The sequence below is a fragment of the Lutra lutra genome, chromosome 6 (assembly GCF_902655055.1).
Source record: "Lutra lutra chromosome 6, mLutLut1.2, whole genome shotgun sequence".
Taxonomy (NCBI): domain Eukaryota; kingdom Metazoa; phylum Chordata; class Mammalia; order Carnivora; family Mustelidae; genus Lutra; species Lutra lutra.
The window spans coordinates 100,820,864-100,840,883 of NC_062283.1; the positions used below are offsets into that span (position 1 = coordinate 100,820,864).

The following is a 20,020-nucleotide window of genomic DNA, read 5'->3' on the forward strand; positions in this document are numbered from 1 at the left end:
TAAGTATTTGATATTCTTATTGTATTGTAAGAAGTATTAAATTTTATTTTCTAATTGGCTACTGCCAAGATATAAAAACACACTTTTTGTATATTGATCCTCTGTGCATTGATCTTGAGAAATAAATGTATTAATTATAAAAATTTATGCATTTATTCTTTGCAATTTCCTACGTATACTATTGTCACCTATGAATAATAAGTCTTTTCTTCTTTTCTTATTCATCCTTACACATTTTCTTTCTTTTCCTTGATTTTCTGCACTGATTAGGACCTCTAATAAAATGTTGAATAAAATGGTGGTGGTAGGTAATCTTTTTTCTGTTTCCAAAAGGAAAACTTCCATTTTATCATTAAGAATGATGTTTGTAATAGGCAAGTGTTTAGATAACCTATTATGGAATAAGGAATTTCCTTCTTCCTAGATTGTTTTTTTTTTTTAAATAAAATAGTGGATGGCTACTGAATATTTTTACTTGATTTGTATATATTTTGAAATTATCATAGATTTTTACCCTTTATCTCTTAATAGGATAAAGTACGTTGGATTTTTCTAATGCTAAACTAACCCTACTTTCCTAGAATAAGACTATGTTGGTTAAAATGTTAATGTTCCATATATATTGCTGGATTCAGTTTGCTAACTTTTTTAGTCCCTTAAACATCTATGTTCATGAGTAAAATTGCCTACAATATTGCTATCTTATAATATACTAGTAGACAATTCTCATTAAAGGAGTTAAAGTGTTAATTCTTCCTCTAGTCTATGAATAGTTTTATGTCAAATTAGTAATGTCTTACATTTTACTAGTAAAGCTTATAATTTTCTTTGTGATAAGATTTTAAATTTTGGATTCATTTTATTTTATTTATTTGAGAGAGACAGGGAGAGAGAGAGCACAAGCAGGGGGTAGGGTTAGAGAGAGAAGCAGACTCCCTGCTGATCTGGAAGCCAGATGTGGGACTCCATCCAGGACCCTGGGAACATGAACTGAGCCAAAGGCAGACGCTTAACTGGCTGAGCCATCTTCATTTTATTTTATTTTTTTTAACTCATTTTACTTTTTTTTTTTAACTCCCAGCTTTATGGAGACACAATCATATATAGCATCATGTAAGTTTAAGGTCTATAATATGATGATTTGATATATGTATAATATTGAGAAGTGATTACCACAATAAGGTTAATTAACACATCTATCACTTCACCTCGTTACCATTTTGTGTGTGTGGCGGGGGGGGGGTGGTAAAAAGATTTCAAGATTTATTTTCTTAGTAACTTTCATGTATGTACTGCAGTATTGTTAACTTTGTCATGCTGTACATTACACCCCTAGAACTTATTCATCTTGTAACTGGAAGTTTTTACCCTTGATTGCCAATTTCTCACCACCTTCTGCTTTCCCCACCAGCCTCTCTCTATTCTTTTTCTGTGAGTTTCATTTTTTAGATTCCACATAAAAGTGAGATAATACAGATTTTTTCTTCTGTCTTATTTCACTTAGCATTATGTCCTCATGGTCCATCCATGTTGTCCCAAATGTCAGGATTTCCTTATATTTTATGGTTGAATAATATTCTACTGTATGGGTATATACAGTGTATGTCTATCACATGTTATCACATTGTGAATACTGTGGTAATGAACATGGAGGTGCAGATATCCCTTGACATAGTGATTTCGTTTCCTTCAGATATATGCCCAGAAGTGAAATTAAAGGTTCATATGGTAGTCCTATTTTTATTGTTTTGAGGAATCTCCATACTGTTTTCCATAATGGCTGTTCCAATTTACAATCCCACCAAGAGTGCACAAAGTTTCTCTTTTCTCAATCTCCTCACCAGTATTTGTTATTTCTTGTCTTTTTGAGGATAGCAATTCCAACAGACATGAAGTGATAGCTCCTGGTGATCAAATTTGCATTTTGATTTGATTTCATGATTAGTGATATTAAGCACATTTTCATGTACCTGTTGGCATTTGTATATCTTCTTTGGAAAAATATCTATTTAAGTCTTTTGCCCATTTTTAAATTGGATTGTTTATTTTTTTGCTATTGAGTTGTATAAGTTCTTTATATATTTTGCATATTAATTCCTTATTAGATATTAGATTTACAAATACTTTCTCCTATTCCATAGGCTAACTTTTCATTTTTGTTGATCGTTTTCTTTGTCGTGCAAAAGCATTTTAGTTTGATATAATCCCACTTTTCAATTTTTTATTTTCTTGCTTGTGTTTTAGGTATCATATCTAAAAATCGGTGCCAATACTCAAGTCAGGGAGCTTTTTCCCCTGCTTTCTTTTGTAGTTTTATAATTTCAGGTCTTACCTGTAAGTCTTTAATCTATTTCAAGTTAACTTTTATAACTGGTATAAGATAAAGATCTGGTTTCATTCTTTTGCGTGTGAATATCCAATTTTTCCAGCACCATTTATTGAAGAGATTATCTTTTCTCTGTTAAGTATTCTTGTCTCCTTGTTAAATATTAGTTAACTGTGAATGTATGGGTTTATGGGCTTTCAATTCTGTTCTATTGACCTATGTGTCTGTTTTTATGCCAGTACCATAGTTTTGATCACTGATGCTTTATAATATAGCTAAAAATCAGGAAGTGTGATGCTTCCCTCTTTGTTCTTCTTTCTTAGGACTGCTTTGGCTATTTGGGGTCTTTTGTGGTTCTGTATAAGTTTTCGGATTGTTTCTTCTACTTCTGTAAAACCTACCATTGGAATCTTTATTTATATTTTTAAGATTTTATTTACTTATTTGACGGAGAGAGAGTGTGAGAGAGAGGGAACACAAACAGGGGTAGTGGGAGAGGGAGAAGCAGGCTTCCCGCTGAGCAGGGAGCCTGATGCAGGGCTCCATCCTAGACCCTGGGATCATGACCTGAGCCCAAGGCAGATGCATAACGACTAAGCCACCCAGGCACCCCTACCATTGGAATCTTGATAGTAATTGCATTGAATCTATAGATGGCTTTGGGTAGTACGGACATTTTAACAGTATCAGTTTTCCAATCCGTGAGTATGGGATACTTTTTCATTTATTTGTGTCATCTTTGATTTCTTTCTTCAACATTTTGTACTTTTCAATGTAGAGATCTTTCAACCCCTTGGTTAAATTTTGCCTTATTATTTTACTGTTTTTGATACTATTGTAAATCAGATTGTTTTGAAACATTGCTTCTTCAGATAATTAGTTGCTAGTGTATAGAAATTTTACTGTTTTTTTCTACATTAATTTTGTATCTTGCAACTTTACTGAATTTGTTGCATAGACCTAAGAAGTTTTGGGTGGAGTTTTCAAAATTTTTATACATATTAATTTATGTTATCTGCTAATGGAAACAATTTTAGTTCTTCCTTTCCATTTCTGATGTCTTTTATTTATTTCTTTTTTGCTTGATTACTCTAGCTAGGACATGAATAAGAGTGGTGATGGTGGGCTCCCTTGTCTTACCTCTGATTTTAGAGGAAATCTTTTAATATTTCACCATTGAATAGGGTATTAGTTGTGGACTTATCATATATGGCCTTTATTATGTTGAGGTACATTCCTTCTATACCTAATTTAATATCATTTAACAAATGTTGAATTTTATCAAATGCTTTTTCTGTGTCTATTGATGCAATCGTGATTTTTTTCTTAAATTCTGTTAATGTGATATATCACATTTATTAATTTGCCTAGATTGAACCATCCCTATATCTCAGGGATAAATCTCACTTGATCATGGTGAATGATCCTTTTAATGTGCTCCTGAATTTGATTTGCTAGTGTTTTATTGAGAACTTTTGCATCTATATTAATCAGAGATATTGGCCTTTAGTTTTCTTTTCTCATAGTGTCCTTTTCTGTCTGTGGTATCAGGATAATGCTGGCTCATAAACTGAGTTTGGGAGTGTTTTGTTTCCTATTTTTGGAAGAGTTTGAGACGGATTGGTGTTTTTAAGCGTTTGGTAAAATTCATTAGTGAACCCATCTTGTCCTGGGTTTTTTTTTTTTTTTTGGTTGAAAGATTTTGATTACTGATTCAGTCTCCTTACTAGTGTCTGTTGAAATTTTCTATTTCTTCCTGATTCAGTCTTGGTATGTTGCATGTTTCTATGAATTCATCTATTTCTTCTAGGTTGTTTGTTGGCATATAGTTGTTTATAGTAGCATTTTATGATCATTTGTATTTCTGTGGTATCAGTTGTGATTTTTTTATTTATAATTTTGTTGAATTGGATCCTTTTTTCCCCTTGGTTAGTCAAATTTGGTTTGTCAGTTTTGTTTATTTTTTCAAAGAACCAACTCTTAATGTCATTGATCTTTTCTATTGTTTTTCTAATCTCTATTTGTGCTCTAATCTTTATTATTTTCTTCCATCTGCTAACTTTTGGTTTAGTTTGTTCTTTTTCTAGTTCCTTGAGAGATAGAGTTTAGTTGAGACCTTTCTTCTTAAGGTAGACATTTATTGCTATGACCTTTCCTTTTAGAACTGCTTTTGCTGCATCCCATTAAGTTTTGATGTGTTATATTTCATTTTTGTTTATTTCTAGATACTTTTAATTTCCTTTTTAATTTATTCTTTGGTCCATTGGTTGTTTAGGAAAGTGTTGTTTAATTTCTACACAATTGTGAATTCTTAGTTTTCTTATTCCTATTGATTTCTAGTTTCATACCATTGTGTTCAGTGAAGATAGTATGATTTCTATCTTCTTGGATTTCCCAAGACTTGTTCATGGCCTAACATATAGTCTATGTTATAATTGGCCCATGTGTGCTTCAGAAGAATGTGGATTCTAGTTTTGTAAGATAAAGTGTTCTATATCTGTCTGATAGATCCATTTGGTATAAAGTGTTGTTCAAATCCACTGTTCCTTATTTATTCTCTGACTGTATAATCTATCCAATATTGAGAGTGGGGTGTTAAAATCCCCAGTTATTATTGTATTTGTTTTTATTTTACCTTTGAGTTTTGCTTTCTATATTTATGTTTATATTTAGTTTTTTCTATATTTATATTCTATATGCATAAATATTCATAATTGTTATATATTCTTGAAGGATTGGCCCCTTTATGATTATATAATGACCTTGTTTGTCCCTTTTTACTGTTTTTAGTCTAAAGTCTATTTTTCCTGATAGAAGTAAAGCTATTCTTCCTTTTCTTTTTTGTTATCATTTACTTGAAATATCTTCTTCCATCCCTTCATTCTCAGTCTATGTGTGCCTTTTTTTTTTTAAGATTTCATTTATTTATTTGACAGACAAAGATCACAAGTGGGCAGAGGCAAGCAGAAGGGGAGAGGGGGAAGCTGGCTCCCTGCTGAGCAGAGAGCCCAATTTGGGGCTGCATCCCAGGACCCTGGGATCATGACCTGAGCTGAAGGCAGAGCTTTAACCCACTGAGCCACCCAGGTGCCCCTATGTGTGTCTTTAAACATAAAATGAGTCTCTTAGAGGAAGCATATCATTGGATTTTTAAAAATCCATTCAGTCATTCTATGTCTTTTGACCAGAGAATTTTGGTTTTTTGCTATTGAGTTGTAGCAATTCCTTATACATTTTGGATATTAATTCCTTATCAGAAAGATGGTTTGGATATAGTTTCTCCCATTCCATAGGTTTCTTTTTCATTTTGTTGATCATTTCTTTTGTTGTGCAGAAACATTTTAGTTTATTTCCACTTGTTTATTTTTGTTGACCCTGCTCAGACCAAATTCTAAAAAATATCATTGCAAAGACCAATGCCAAGGAGCTTTCCCCCTCTGTTTTCTTCTAAGAGTTTTATGGTTTTAGGTCTTTTTGTTTTGTTGTGTTTGTTTTTTAGAGAGAAAGGGAGAGAGAGAGAAAGAGGGAGAGAATGAGGCAGGGAGGGGACAGAGAGAGAGGGAGAAGGAGAATTTTATGTAGGCTTCATGTCCAACATAGAGTTGGATGCATAACCAACTCTCATAACCCTGAGATCATGACCTGAGCCAAAATCGAGAGTTGGATGCTTAACTGACTTAAGCCACCTAGGCACCCCTTTATGGTTTTAGGTTTTACATTTTAGTTCTGGTCAAGTGGGACCAAAAGCTAACCTCTGATTGTTCAGGGTTATTTGTTGGGCTCCTTGTCTAGCCAAAGCCTGGGGCTGGGTTTAGCATTCAGGTGATCCGTAGGTTGGGGTTCCTTGCTGTACAATGCTATAGGCTGGGATTCAAGGCTACCTAGGGTCACTATTCAGGCTCCCTAGTTATGTGTGGCTAGAGGTCTATGCTCAGCCATTGCACAGGGATTCTGGTTTGGTTCATTGCTTGGGAGGGGCTGTAGAATGGACTCTAGCTGTCTGGGTTCTCTGTACATGCTTTTTGATCAGACGGGATTGGCAGCTATGCACAGCAATTGGGCAGGGCTGTGAATATGCTTCCCCACATGGATGGGACCATAGAGCATGCTCCATGACTAGTCCAGCCTATTCGCTGGAGACTCAAATTATGCAGAACTGCTAAGAGTTACCTGGCCAGATGGGGCTATGAACTTGGCTATGCAGATGGTCAGATCCACTGACTAAGATCTCTGTCTCTGCTCAGGTACAGCTGCAAGTAGGAATGTGGCCCTCCAAGATCCAGTTATGAGTGCTGGTTGCACCTATCCCCTTCTCCATCTCTTTTTGATACCCAGTGGTTGAATTGAGCCCATTTTCCCAGTGATTCCTGTGAGGTAAGATCTGAATCGGCCTCTTGGGAAGAATTCTATAATGCTGTGGTTGCTAGATGCCCACGTTGGGCTCTCTTTTGTCAGTAGAAAAACCATAAGCCCTCTCAGTGCAGCACTGTATCATTCTGGGGAAGTAGCAATATAGTCAAGGAGAAACCACTTCCCTTACCCTTCTAATGAGGTTCTTCTCTATCTCTGTGGTCCAAGGGGATGCTTCAATCTTACTCCTGGGTTCTGAAATTATCAGAATGGTATCTTGTCTATGGATAGTTCCTAGCTGGTCTTCTTGTGAGGGTTACTGAAGTTGGCAATGATCTATGTCTCCATCTTGATGATGTAACCTCCCTGGATTCTATTTCTTAATAATTATCGGCCTATTTAAATTTTTTCTTTTGTAAGTTGCACTCATTTATTTATAACTTACCTAATTATTTTTCTATATAGATTTGTTGGGATATAATTAACTCCAGTCACTCCAAAAAGTATCTCATACACATGAGCAGGTTATTCACCATTTCACCCTATATACATCATTATTGTTTCTAAAGTTAGTATTCCTTTGGATTTACAAAATATTTATTATTTTCATTCTTTTAACTCCTTCCTTCATCTCAAAAAAATTTTCCCTTTTGCTCAAAAAACTCATTTGAATGTTTCTTTTTTTGTAATTATGCTCCTAATGATTTATCTCAATTTTTGTTTGCTAAAATGGCTTTATGTCACTTTCATTATTGAAAGATATTTTTCCTACCTACAAAATTTTAAGTTGTTTGTTTTCTTTGAGCACTTTGAAGATAACATTCCAATGCATTCTTGTTTCCATTGTTTCTACTGAAATCAGGTATCAGCCCAATTGTTGCTCATTTGGAAGTAATGCAACATATATTCTCTGGCTACTTTATAAAGCATTTTATTTTGCCTCTATTTTCTGTAATTTCATGATGATGTGTCAGTCTGTGCATGTTATGTAATTTATATTCCCCTGGATTTGTTTAACTTGTGAATCTGTGGATTGAATCTAGGCTTTGTTTTGGAAAAGTCTTGCCTTTATTTCTTCAAATATTGCATCACTCTAGTTTCTTTCCCTTTTATTCTGTGATTCCAGTTTCTAAGATTTAGGTCATCTCATTCAATTCTGTGTATCACATGTAATCATGTTTTCCCAACCTTTTCCATCCTTTTTGTTTCATCATATTAACTTCTTTTATTTCACTATTTTCCCATTATCTGAATCTAATTTATTGTTCTTAATTTCAGTTATTCTATTTTTTTCAGTTCTGAGATTTCTATTTTGTTCTTTTTCAATTCTTCACCTCTTTTTTTTTTAATAGTTTATACTTCTGTGCTAAAATTTTTAATATTGTCTCTTATCCCACTGAATATAGTAAGAATAGTCTGATAATTCCAAATTCTGCAGCTTTCAGGATTGCTTCTATTGTCTTGCTTTTTTCTGTTTTCTTTTTCATGTTGTGTTATATTCTTGTCTAAGTGGTAATTTTTTTCTAACTGTATGTCACACACTATATTTTAAGGGTTGTCTTACAGTAAGAAAAACAGGTATTGGTGGAAAAATATATGCAAAAATCAATGGAAAAGAATAAAGAAGTAGGCCCACACACAGTCAATTGATTTTTGAGGAAAATGCAAAGGCAATTTCGTGGAGAAAGGATTGTCTTTTAAAAAATGGTGCCATAAGCAAAAAAAAAAAAAAAAAAAAAACAAGCCAAACCATACAAGCAAAAAAATCTCCAAATCCCCAGAAAACAAACAAACCAAAAATGGAGCTAGACACAGACATTGCACCTTACCCAGAAATTAATTAAAAATGCATCTTACATATTAGTGTAAGATGCATGTCAGTCTTCTAGAAGAAAATATAGGGGCAAATCTATATGACCTCTTTCTTTCAGAGAGAGTGTGAGTGGAGGGGAGAGGCAAAAGGTTAAGGAAAGAGAGAATCGTAAGTAGGCTCTACGTTGGGGTGAAACCCAACTTGTGGTTTGATATTATGATGCTGAGATCATGATGTGAGCCAAAATCAAAAGTAGAATGCTTAACCACCTGAGCTACCCAGGCACCCCTGACCTTAGTCTTGATAATAAGATTTTTAGATACAACACAATAGAGAATGTGAGAATGAGACAAAAAAAATGATACATTGGATTTTATTACAGTGAAAAACTTCTGTTCTGGTAAAGACACTCTAAACAAAATTAAAAGATAAGCCACAACTAGAAGAAAATATTTGCATAATACATTGCTGATAAAGGACTTGTATCCTGACTATATAAAGAAAACTTGAAGCTCAACAATAAGGAAACCTAACAACTCAATTAAAAATGATCCAAAGATCTCAACAACACTTAACCAAAGAAGAGATACAGACGGCAAATAAGCATATGAAAACATGTTCACCATCATTTGTCATTAGGAAAATGCAAACTGAAACAACAATGTGGTATCACTATGTACCTATTAGAATGACTAAAAAACAAAATAAAAAGCAAAGCAAAACCCTGACGCTACCGCTTGTTGGTAAGGCTGCAGAGCAACAGGAACTCTCGTTCATCACTGGTGGTAGTGCACCTCCATAGGGGCACTTTGGAAAATGGTTTGGCAGCATTCCACAAAGCTAAACATATTCTTACTATACAATCCATCAATCAAACTCCTACATATTTACCCAATTGATTTGAAAATGTATATTCCCCATAAAAATCCGCATTTGAATGTTTATAGCAGGTTTTTTTTTAGTAATTTTGAAAACCTAGAACAACCAAGATGTTCTTTAGTAGGTGAGTTTATAAAGAAACTGTGGAATACGATTAGCAATAAAAGGGTATAAGCTATCAAACCACCCAGAAACATGGATGAATTTTGAATTCATATTGCTAGGCAAAAGAAGCCAGTCTGAAAAGTCTTCATACTGTATCGTTCCATTTATATGACACTCCCCAAAAGACAAAAAGGTGTCCTTTGTCTTAGGGAGTGCATACGTGCTTTGAATACGTGAAGCATAGGAGGTTAGGTCAGTGAAACTATTTTGTATGATATTGTAATGCATACCATGACACGTTTTTAAAACCTATCAAACTTTACAGCAGAAGAGTGAATCTTATGGCATATAAATTTAAGAAATCCTTCAGGTAGTCTCTATGCTACAGTGCACACTGTGACAAAAGAACCTACCTGCATTAAAAATGTATGAAACAATGTCACTGAAGGGGTTGGGAGGAAAAGCTGACCTAAATAATTTCAGAAATCAGTGGAGTCTGTAAGACTAGAGACAAAAGAACTGTATAGAAGTAGTGTACTCTAGCTGAAAAAAAAATTGTCTTCTACAGGCATATCAGTTAACAATTCTGAAACAACTAAAACATTGAGGAGTTAAGTAAATAGATGATGGGTGGTGGGAGTCAGATTTCTTACTATTGGAGTGCAAGTTTACAGACAAGCAAGGGGAAGAAGAGGCAGGAATCATCCATATGGTCAAGGAGTAGAGTTGGAGACATCAGTATAAACTACTGTTTAACATAGAGATGGATATATATATCTGTGTGTAAGTATATATATTCTGGTTAGTATGCACGTATTTCCTTTCTCCATCAGCTGTGAGGGCCTAGAAGCAATGGCACTCCCATAGCAAAGAACACATTTAATACCCAGATCTTGATTTATAAGTTATTCTTTAGTAAAATAAACCCAGACTCCCACATACAACCCCCATAAAGCCCCATATAACAACAGCTTCACAATGATGGTGGTATATCAAAGGGACACAGGAGTCACCCGAAAGGGCTTCCAATGGCCAAATTTGGAGCAATTTTAGGAATAAAATGAAGTAGCACTGCATTATTACACAAAGTGTAAAATAAATATCCATGAGTCTATACTGATACAAATAAATTATTGAAAAAATAAATAAGTGGGAGAGAATAGACAAATGTCCCAGGCAGAAGAACTCCTAATAATTTAAGCAACAATTTGTGCCCTCAAGCAGGTAGAGCATAATTCCCATTTTTAAGGTATGACCTGCATACAGTGACATTCTCCTATAATTTTTAATTTTTTATAAACATATAATGTATTATTAGCCCCAGGGGTACAGGTCTGTGAATTGCCAGGTTTACACACTTCACAGCACTTACCATAGCACATACCTTCCCCAATGTCCATAACCCCACCACCCACTCCCTACCCCCCATCCCTCAGTTTGTTTTGTGAGATTAAGAGTCTCTTATGGTTTGTCTCCCTCCTGATCCCCACTTCATCATATCAGGGAGATCATATGATAGTTGTCTTTCTCCGATTGACTTATTTCGCTAAGCATAATATTCTCTAGTTCCATCCACGTTGCAGTGACATTCTTCTAAAGAGTACAATGTAGAAAGGGGGGAGAAAGATTAACTTTACACTAAAGAATCCTGACAAACGTAACTTCAATCAAGGTCCGTATCAACAGTGAAGTCATGTTGATAGTATGCTTCCAGTATGATGAAAATGGCACTTTTCCTCTCTCGTCTTCCTCCAAAAAAACCCATAGCCCAGTCTAATCATGAGAAAAACATCACACAAATCTCATTTTTAGAGGGACATTCTACAAAATACCTGATTGGTATGCTTCAAAACTATCAAGGTCATCATAAACAAGGAAAATCTAGGAAACTATCACTACCAAGAGGAGCTTATGGAGAGAGACATGATGACTAAATGCAATGTAGTGTCCTGGATGGAATCTTGGAACAGAAAAAAGGACGTTAGGTTAACAGGGGGGAAAAAAACAACTATGAAAATCTGAGTAAAGTATGAGCTTTGGTTGATGAGGATATATTAATATTGGTTCATCAAATGCAACACAATAATGGAAAATGTTAATATGAGGGAAGATATGTGTGGGGTATATGGGAACTCTCTACTATCTTCACAGTTTTTTTCTTTCTTTCTTTTTTTTTTTTTTAAGTGTTTATTTATTTATTTGACAGACAGAGATCACAAGTAGGCAGAGAGGCAGGCAGAGAGAGAGGAGGAAGCAGGCTTCCTGCTGAGCAGAGAGCCCGATGCGGGACTTGATCCCAGGACCCTGGAACCATGAACTGAGCCGAAGGCAGAGGCTTTAACCCACTGAGCCACCCAGGTGCCCCCTCACAGTTTTTCTATGAGTCTCAATCTATTCCAAAATAAAAAGTGTATTAAGAATATAAAAAAGAAGTTTATAAAAAGAGTTGGGAGTCTAGGATATCTCTAAGTAGGATTTTTTCCTTGCTTCTTTCATCCATTAGGGATTACTAGCAATCCAAGGTCAGTTCAGTAAAATTTCTGGGTTGGAGATTCTCTACACTACACAGATGATTCAGAGTTGGGCTCTACACCTGTGGCAGAGGCATGGTTCCCTTTGTGTTTGCCTGTGTTCCTAGGATGCAGCCCTTTGGGTTACCAGGGCTTTACTCTCTCCTAGACTCCAACTTTTTTCATTTCTTATGAAGAGATTTTCAAAAGCACTTCAGCCTCTGCCTTTCTTACCGATCAAATGCTCTGGGGGGCAAAAGTGGCCCCCAGAGTTAAGCTCACCTGTCTTGATGCTGACCTCTTGTAAATCTTCATTTTGGTAATGCTTCATTATTTTGTTAGCTCTATATTCCCTTTGATCGGATGATTTTATACTTTATCCAGCTTTTCTAAATTTCCTCAGCAGGAGGATTGGTTCAAAAGATCTAATGGCTTTATCTGCTGTAGAAATTCTAAAATCTTATTACTCTTGTCTTCTTTCTCTTTCTGTTGACTGTTGTGGCTTCATACTTCAAAAAAAAATTCTTTAATATTTTCTGGGCGTATCTGGAGGTAGCATAGGGTAATGGGTTTTCAGCTTTCTTCTTTCACTACAGATTATTTTGGTGATAACTAAAGAAAATTAGAATCATCAAATTGGTGTAGAGTCTTACTAGAACAGTGTATCTGAAAATGAGAAATGAAGTAGGGAAAAGAGGACTTTTAAATAACCACATCTAGGAAAAATTATATGGGGACTTAGATACATACTTAAATATAAATACACATATAAATGTTTTTAATATATATTCATATGGGCTGGAAAGCTGGTAGGTGCTAACAAAATTCTTTCTGTTTGCTGTATATCCCTGTGTTATGTGTATGTTTCTTTTAAAAAAATTTTTTTATTAATTATTTTTATTAACATATAATGTATTATTTGCCCCAGGGGTACAGGTTTGTGAATCATCAGGCTTACATACTTCACAGCACTCACCATTCCACATACCCTCCCCAACGTCCATAACCCAACCACCCTGTCCCTACCCTCCTCCCTCCATGAGTATGTTTCTAACCCTGTTGTGAAACATTAGTGTTCTTTCTCTAAGAAAGCAATGATTTTAAGTTATGAAGACAATTTCCACTTAATAACCTCCTTAATAAAACATGTTACTTAAAGGAAAATGTGGTATAGACCACTTCATGTTCTTAAAAACATTCTATGTCATACATATGATTATAGAGATATTGAATTTATATTATGATGATAAATGTTTAAAAGTTTCTCTTCACAGCAGTACCTTATTAATTTTTCCCATTTTTAATTAAAAATCTGGATAACTAATGTTGATTACTGCCACTTAGGAAGCTAATAAAAATGATAAACACTCAGTATTCCTGAAGCAATTCTTTCTGGGACCATCAGGTCTTTTTCTAAGTACTGTTGTATTTAATTATGGGTCATTGTTAATCAATCCAGAAGTACTTCTTCAAGTTGGGTGACTGTCAACAATAATTATATATCCTTAAAGAGGTAAGCATTCTCCTTTATTTTATGGCAGAATTTCAGTTGTGCATTTAAAATGTACAAGGTAAGGTATAAAGGGGAGTATGTCTTTGCAGACATATTCCTTCATCTGAAATCAGTAGAAATGAGAAATGGTTACCAAAATGAGTCAGTTATATCATAAAGAAATGATTCCATTTGTTAATACTTTATATGCATAGATGGCATCTTCCTATCACTTCTTGGAAGTACTATTTTTATTTCTGTTTTACAGATGAGAAAATTGAGGCTCAGAGTTGGTAAGTATATTTCCCAGCTATGCACCTGGGAAAGGTGGACCAGGGTTTTCAACTTAGATATTTCTAATTCCAAAGCCTATGTTCTCTTTATTGCTATGTTTTTGTTTTGTTTTGTTTTGTTTTTAAGCAGAAAAACAGATGCTAAGAATGTAACTGGGAGCACCTGTGTGGCTCTGTGGATTAAAGCCTCTGCCTTCAGCTCAGGGCCTGATCCCAGGGTCCTGGGATCGAGCCCACATCGGGCTTTCTGCTCAATGGGGAGCCTGCTTCCTCCTCCTCTCTCTCTCTGCCTGCCTCTCTGACTACTTGTGATCTCTGTCAAATAAATGGAATCTTTAAAAAAAAAAAAAAAAGAATCTCTTATGGCTTGTTTCCCTCTCTCCTTAAAAAAACAAACAAACAAACAAAAAACAAAGTAACTGATACTCTTCAGACAGATAAGCAACTAATGGGTCCTGGTCACGGTTCCAGTGTGAGTGTGCACGCTGGGTGGAGTCTCCTCTATACCAGCAAGCATTCTTGGACACCAGCTGCTCAGAGCCCAGCAATTCAGTTCAATTCTGACATTATCTACCTGGATATAGCCTCAGGTCCCACAGGTTAAACCCTCAGTCCTACAGGACCACCCACCCCCTCACAATTCATAAGCAACTGCAAGTCCAGGTTGTCACCTGAGCTTCTGATTGGCTATAGATTGAAAGTTCCAACAACTCCTCCTTGGGTTCAAATAATTTGTTAGAGTGGCTCACAGACCTCACAGAAACATTTTGTTTTCTAGATTACCTGTTTATTATAAAACAATATAACCCAGGAACAGAGAGATGCAAAAAATCCATGGGGCAAAGTATGGAGATAGGGCACAGAATTCTATGCCCACACCAAGTAAGCCACTCTCCCCAGATCTCCACGTGTTCACCAACCTGGAAGCTCTCCAAACCTTGTTTTTTTTGGGTTTGGACAACTAAATGGAGGCTTCATTATATAGGAACAACTGATTAAATCATTGGTCACTAGTGATTGAACTTAATCTCTAGCCCATTTCCCCTCTCAGGAGGTCAAGGGGGGTAAGATTGAAAGTTCTGATCTTGTAATGGCAAGGCTGATTTCCCCTGCCCCCCCCATCCTTAGGTGTGTGTGTGGATCCCTAAGTGACCTCATTAACATAACAAAAACACTACTGTAGCTCTCACCACTTAAGAGATTCAAAGGTGTTTAAGGAGTTCCCTGTTGGAAACCAGGGACAAAGACCAAATATTTATTTTCTTTTTAAATCACAATATCACAACAAAATTGAATAAAAAGAGAAGCCAATGATAACCTTAGGAAACAAACTGAGGGTTGCTGGAGGGAAGAGGGATGGGAGGGATGGGAGGGATGGGGTGGCTGGGTGGTGGACATTGGGGAGGATATGTGCAACGGTGAATGCAGTGAATTGTGTAAGACTGATGAATCACAGACCTGTACCCATGAAACAAATAATACACTATATGTTAATTAATAATAAAAAAGAGAAGTCAATGAAAATGCAGGCTCACATCCGAAGTTTGCTGTTTGCATTGATCTTTTCCTTAACATTGCACCTACTAATTTGGACATCATGGGTAAAGTGGCTACACAGGAATCTGGAAAGTTTCCATCTCTGAAATCTTTTCTGTGGTAGATGGACAACTGTCCGCTTAGCATTCTAGGTTTCTTTTTGCTCACATTGTTGGTTTATCTCTTATGTTCAGATAAGAGTGTAAGAGTTCTGAACTCTTAAGTTCAGAAAAGGGTATTCCTGAGGCATTTCCATCACCATCAAAATGTGTGACTCATCAGAAGTGGCTGAACAACTCCTAGAAGAAATGAATCCTAGGAGGGGTAGGTAGGCAGTGCTGTGTTAAATCCTTGATCTTGGGAGGAAGTTCCATTATCTTGATAAAAACCCAGTGTCCTCCGCCATACTTCTGAGTGTCTTAAATAAGTGTCTTTCTTGTTAATAGAAGATTTACACTGCTTAGCTCAGAGAGTTTCCCCTACATTATTACCCATATCTTAGGAAGAAGGGATATAACACACAGAAAGAATTACAAGGGTAACACCAACTGGGATGTTATCTAAGATGGGCTCCCATCTTTGGCATTTGCCCTCCAGATCATCTCAGTTTGGCGGTCAGCTAATGACCAGAGAATTAAATAAAAAAGACTGCCTCACCTTGGGCATAATGAGGGGAGAAGCAGCAGATGGAATCTGACAAAATCTGACTGCATAAGGGCAGGAATGGAGGGACATGATTATAGGGCCATGGGAATGAGAGTGTTAATGAGGATATGAATGATAGCAACCCAGGGACAGAGGTCCTGCATCCTCATCCACCTTCATTATTTTCTCAACTTTCCTGATGATTCCTGATATGGGAGGACTTGAATGATCCCTTCCTCTTCTGCAGACAAAGCGGGCCAAACTTTCTCCAGACTCTTAGCACAGAGCTCTCTTCTCTTTCTCCTTCTTGCCCCCTCTGAGTCCTTGGTAGTAAATACAGTAATGCAGAATAAACTGAACTATTCCCCCCTTGGGAGAAATAATTATAACCTGGACACTATAAAAGCAAGTAATTTTTTAAAAATTTTATTTTAAAGGTGTCAATCTGTATGTATTTTAATATTTTTCCACAATCTGTGCACCTTCTATTCCAATCAGAAAGTAATCAGATACATATACAGTCTAAAAACAGTATAAAAGGTGAATTAAAAGAACCACAGTCTGTCTGAGGTGGGGACAGATGGTGAGCTGGTCCAGCACTGTATCTGGCAGCTTGGGAGGAGGACCAATGACAGGACCAAGCAGAGAAAGGCTCTCTGCGCATAGGGTAGAAAGGAAACTGCCTGCCTGGCTGAGTCTGCTCACCTGTTCCACACACAAGGCAGAAAGAGACCCTGAGACTGTGGCCAGCCTGGCTTGGACAGGTCAAGAAGAAGCCAAGACACAGCCTGGATTTTCTTTTAGCAAGTCCAAACTTTCACAGTGCTATCCACAGCCCTGAGAAGAGCTGGGCCCTGGCACATGGCCAGCCCGGTCACACTGCACTCATGATGCAGCAGTCTACATGCAGATCATTTTGCTCACACTCCAGACCCTGAGGGACCTGTCACAGGACACACTGGAGACAATGGTCTGGTCTGGCATTGAATGACTGTCAGGGCCTACATAGTGCCAATGCGGCCTATTAGGACCCATACCTGTTGTTACTTGATGTCTCATGTGTGAATGAGGTTCTGCTAGGTGCCACCCTGTGGCCATTCATTATGTCAATATAGTAGATGCTGCTGGTGGTATCTGTAGGACGTCAGTGCAGCAGAGGGTTCAGATGTCCCAGATCTTGATTATTTGGTTAGGAGCCACTGTGCACGTAGCTTTGACCAGGGCCTGCACATAATGGTTGAGGCCATGAACTCCTTCTTTAACTTCAGCTTGTTGGGTCGGCGGTTCCAGGAATGCAGGAGGAACAATAGAAATGACCTCCGCGGCGGCCATCTTCCAGTCCCCTCCCCCCCTTCCTTAACCCTAGACTCTCCCACCAAAAGGGTGTTCGCCCAGGTCATGTCTCCATAGGTAACCCGATACCAGTGCAGGAAACAGGAGTATCAGGAGCCCTCACCCCATACCTTCCGATCACCAAATATGGATGTGAGCTCATGCCCTGCCTTGGCCCGATAAAAGACCCCCACCAACTCTCTCCCAGTGCGACTTCCCCCACTCCCCTTTCCAGAGTCGAGGAACCTCGCCCGAGGGTGCCCACCTCCTTCCAGGGTGACCTTCCTGGCTCCCCTTCTCCTGAGCCCTGAAACTTTGCTGGAGAGTGCCTTTAATAAATCTTGCTTTGCGCCTACCTCGCCTGGTGTTGTGTTTATTTCGCCTATAAGACCTTACACAGCTCAGTGTCCATGTCCCAGACCTGGATGTCCTCAGGGAGCTGCTGAAGAGCATGCTGTATGAGGAGACCAGTGTGTATACCAATTGTCTGGGCCTGGGTCACGTTTACCCTCTGCAGGTTCTGGATATCCCACATGCTGTATGGTCTTCTGTGCTACTGTCAAGCTCGTGCCCTTGAAGGCAGAGCAATCAGCACAACCCTCTAGCATCTTCTGGCGTTTGCAGGTGGTACCAATATCCCACATGTCACCCATGGAGTAGATGCAGAGACACCAGACAGGGCTCCTTTGGCCCATGAGGTTTCCTTTGCACTTGAAGATCTGCTGAGAGTCATAGGATCCTAGGATGCCTGTGTTCAGCCGTGGATTGATGTAGAACAGCTTGTCATTCAACATGGATACGTCCCTCCAAAGCTCCATAAGGTCTTCTCTGAGCTCCCTGATTTTAGTCCAGAACATCAAACTTGAGCTTAGGCTCTTCTCCAGCTGGTCAATCTTCTCTGAGATCTTGCCCAAGCACGAAGTGCTGAAAACAGTACCCTGGTTCTTCTGGGTCAGCACCATGTGTATTTTGTGGAAGCTGTCAGCCTTTTGCTGGAGGAACTCCTTCAGGTTTTCTCAACTCATACATAACCTGGTTTCCCATGAACAGGCACCTGTAAGAGTGGGGGTACTTGATGTGCTTGTAATCCTTAAGGGGTCCTCCAGGTTCATCTTGAGGCGGGGATGGCCACTAGGGTTGTTGGAGCACCATACAAGCCTGCAGTCACAGCAGTCCTGCCCTTGGGGTCTTCTCAGGCACTGAGCTTGATGGTGAAGGGGTCCCCACTGGCAGCTACCTCAAAGCTGATGGGTTTCCTGCCAGCCACCAGTCGACAGCCATGCCTTCAGTGAAGGAAGAGCTCCCGGATCTACACTCCACTGCAATTTTGTTCACTACCACCATCAGCTTGGTGTTGTTTGTGGGACACTTCTTTGACTTTAAGATCCATCTTTGATAAAACATGTGCCTCCACGTGCTGATCACAGGGTCCCTGAACACACTGTAGCAGAGCTGGCAACAGAGCTTCACTGATGGCTGCTCAGCAAACACCAGTGGCTCCAGCTCCTCTTCGTACTCTGGCAGCAAGAATGCAGAGTGCAGAGACAGGCTGGACTCTTGAGTGTAGGCAGCTGCCAGAGATGGCACAGTATAGCTTGGATGCAGAGTGCAGGGTGCTGGGGACCTGCTCTCTTCCTCAGGGAGGGAGGCAGGTAAGGGTGCTGGAGGAGGGGGGGCACCCTGTGGTACTCTTTGTGAATGCTGGTCCTATTGGCTTTTGCAATGGTAGTGACAGCTGAAAAGGCAGGCCCCAAAGTCTTTTCCATCCTCATCCCTATGGTGAGATCTGGGGTGGATGGCTTTGCAGGCTTCCCAGAGCAGTTGTAGCAGGTGCCTTTGCCTGACCTCATGCTCATGAGAGGTATTTTGGACATTTATGTAACGTCCCCTACCTGTGGCCACAGGGAAGTAGCAATGCCACCCTCCAGCTTCATTGGGCCCCCTTGACTGCCTCTCTAGAAAGGGACCTGCATGCATTTTAAAACACAGCATTTTAAAAATAATTATTAGCCACATCTACTAAGAGAATCAACAAGGTAAGTTTGGTATCATTAAGTTATATATATTCCCTTCTACATAAGGTCATGATAAATTTTGCACAATGTAAGAGCACAGAGACCATCAGGGACTTCCAATTTTATAGATACTAAGTTCAGTTTAAATGACAGTATTGAAAGACCTTTGAGGTCTGAATTTCTCCAGTGCTCACTGCCTGAGTACTGAGACACACAGCAAGAAAAAGTGAATAGTCAGCGGGGTCAAGGGCTGCAAAGAGAATGAAGAAGACGAGTGCTGAGGAAACACTGTTGGATCTATAATAGGGAGGAATCCATGACCTTTGGGAGAGCATTTTCAGTAGTGTAGTGGAGAAGGGAGTTGGCTTGCAGTGCATTACAGAGTAATTGGGTAGTAGAAAAGAGACAGTAAGTGAGACTTCTCTTTATATAGTGTAGCAGTGAAAGATGAGAGGGAATGAGTTTGACAAGCTAGCTGGGCCAAAGTACATTTTTTTTTCTTTTTCTAAAGGATTGTTTATTAGGCAGAGCAGGAGGCATGGGTGAGATGTGCATCTGTAGCAGAGTTAGAGAGTGGAGAAATATAGAGACAGAGTGGGAAAGAGAGACAGAGGGAGACTAGTACAAGATTCCCACAAGCAGATGCTCTGTCTGTCTAATAAGTGTTTATCCTTAAAGGAAGTTTCCAAAATTGCCTCACTTTTGTAGGACTCAAAAGAGTTTT

The 20,020-nt window shown here is 38.3% G+C and overlaps 1 pseudogene; it reads right to left on the reverse strand.

Annotated features, from left to right (window-relative positions):
* Positions 1–16,823: 16,823 nt before the first annotated feature.
* LOC125101642 (E3 ubiquitin-protein ligase TRAF7-like) lies at positions 16,824–19,131 on the reverse strand (annotated as a pseudogene).
* Between the last annotated feature and the right edge of the window lie 889 nt (positions 19,132–20,020).